A 2,700-nucleotide genomic window follows, 5' to 3' on the forward strand; every position below is an offset into this window, starting at 1 on the left:
AGTGAAACATGCATATATAGACTATAGTCTGTAAGTAGTGTGTAGGGAGCCTGCGGTAGCCATGGAAGAAGCCTCCTCCTCCATTGTTCCCTCCGAGTTCCATGTTGAGATATTTTTGGTATAGGTGTTGTTGTTAAGAAATAAAAGGAGAAGTGAAGGGATTAATATATAGAGAGGAGTGTAGAGGACACGTGGCGAAGAGGCGTTGCGAACGAGAGAAGGGCATTCGCCGGTGGGAAATAAGGGTTCACAGTTGGGCAGCACTGTGGTGTGAGGCTTGACCACATTTATGTTCAATACCATTAATGTTTAATTTGCTTTTCTTTCATCATCTGTGTTTTTTAGAGTTCCAATTCAATGCTCTTCTCTGAAAAGGAATACTCTTTTGCCAAATTATCATGTCACTATCTATCTTCACTACAATACAATACATCTTCTCTTCTACGGGAACATGCATCAACATATATAATTTCCTCTCTCTCTCTCTCCCCTCCTCCTTCTCGTGTATATTGTTTTGCTATTTTGTCTGGAATGAATGATGGCTTACTTGCAATTTTGTCATATTTGTCTAAATTTGTAATTCATTAGTGTAAAGTTTTTATGAAGCGTGAATAACTTTTCCTTCTTCTTTCTTACCCATACATCTGCAACTGCTTATGTGGAGGCTGCTCATAGACCATACTTGTGTTCTTCTAATACTATTAATTACAAGATAAAGTTATATAGCCTACGCATTTAATTTAATCTGCCATTTATAATAGTTAGTAATATGCACCATCAAAAGAATAACTAATCAGTTATTCTTGGGAATAAGGTAGTCTGTTCATTCAACCACAAATTTTCTTTTCTTAACAAACTTATCTCATCAAATCTAATTCTATATCCCTTAATTGTTCGAGTGTTTAGAGATTTATAATTCTATACAGCAATAAACCACGAAAATATATATACATATATGTGCCATAATTTAAAAATATTCAATACGAAAATTGAAAACAAGGGTTTGAGGCGAGTAAATTAATTAAATTAAAATGGCAAGAAACTATTAAGTTGCACAAAGCCGTTACTGGTGTCTTTGCAGGCCATATCCCTTGACTCAAGAAAAGACAAAATCACGGGAGTAAGGAAAGTGTTAAAGGGATAGATGAGCTTTGAAAATTTATAATAGAATTTTTGAAAAAAACATGCTGAGAATCTTCTTTCTTCAGATTTCTCTAGACTTAATTTTGAGTATGATTTAATTTGAGACTATAATATGTTTATTAAGAGGGAAAAGTGCATCTTATTTAAGGGGATACGAAAGAGAAAATAAGAGATTATTTACTATTATTCCTTAATTACTTTGGCAAATTTGATTGATACCATCGGATTTAATTCAACTATAAGGAAAGGCCTTTGATACCATCTTCCAATTCTTGTTTGTTGATAAACATAGGCAGGACAAAATGACTTGGGCGCCTCCTTAATTACTGATTGACTTGGGCGCCTCCTTAATTACTGATTTTAGTTTAATTATAAATTGCATCTTTGTAAATTTTCTTGTATAACCATTTAAAGATGGAGGTGGTGTCTAATAGTGGACGCTTGAAAAAATATCGATGGACACTCTATTAGTATTATTTATAATTTTCTAGGTATTATTCAATAAAGTGGATTTTTTTTTTATAATTTACAAAAATTATAAGCAAAAAAGGCAAAAAAATATGTAGTAACTTATGCCCTTCCTTCCTCTTTATTGTGTCCGCTTATCGGGATCTCGCACTTGTTAAATGATATTTGTTATTTTATTCTGATCATTTCGCGCCTGTTTTATGCTAGAAAACAATATTTATAGATTCTTTTAAATGTTTGTCGCGACTTGTTTAGCGCGCTTTTTTTATAAATACGACATAAAACTACTTTTTGGAGCACCCGCCATGATGGGAATTAAAAATGCGCCCTATAGCAAACACATGGTATATGTAAATCTGTCAATTGGCAAAATAATGCATAGTAATAATTCAGATAAAATTGAAAGCACAAGAACCTTCTCTTTCACTTTTCAGACATAGAGAGTTACAGAAATTGACATACATCATTTCTCACACTGATCATCTAAGAGATATGGTACACAACATGGTGCATACTTATTTACTCTATATGTCTGTTTAAGATGGAAAATTAAAGAGAGTTGATTTACCAAACAAAGACGGCCATGAATACGGAATAGACAACAGCAGTCATGGGAAAAATAGAAATTAATAGAGCCATTGAAGCAGGAGGTTCAGGCTGCATAAAATGAGGATATATTGCTAAGGCCGTCAGCCACAACAACAACATTGTTATCGCCGCGAACCCTTTATGGTCGAAATCCATCACTCCTACAAATCTAAGCCTAACTGGTGGTGGTGTGAGAGTGAGAGTGAGTGAGTCTTTGCAGATAGGAAGTCCCCCTTTTATTAAAAGAAAAAGTAAAACTGAGGTTGTGCATTAATATGAAATTCTGGAAATATGTAATTAATTGGCAACCATCTTTTTTGTTTCTTATGTGTGACTGATGATGTAATTTACATCGTCTCAACCAATTTATATTTTAAATTTCTATCTTCGTTTGTGTAAAGCAAAAAAAGGATAATGCCACATGCATTTCCAATTAACCTCAAATAAAATAAGAAAAATGAAACCCTAGTATGTGCTGAATCTATGGTTATGTTGATGTTG

The sequence above is a fragment of the Salvia hispanica genome, chromosome 5 (assembly GCF_023119035.1).
Source record: "Salvia hispanica cultivar TCC Black 2014 chromosome 5, UniMelb_Shisp_WGS_1.0, whole genome shotgun sequence".
Taxonomy (NCBI): domain Eukaryota; kingdom Viridiplantae; phylum Streptophyta; class Magnoliopsida; order Lamiales; family Lamiaceae; genus Salvia; species Salvia hispanica.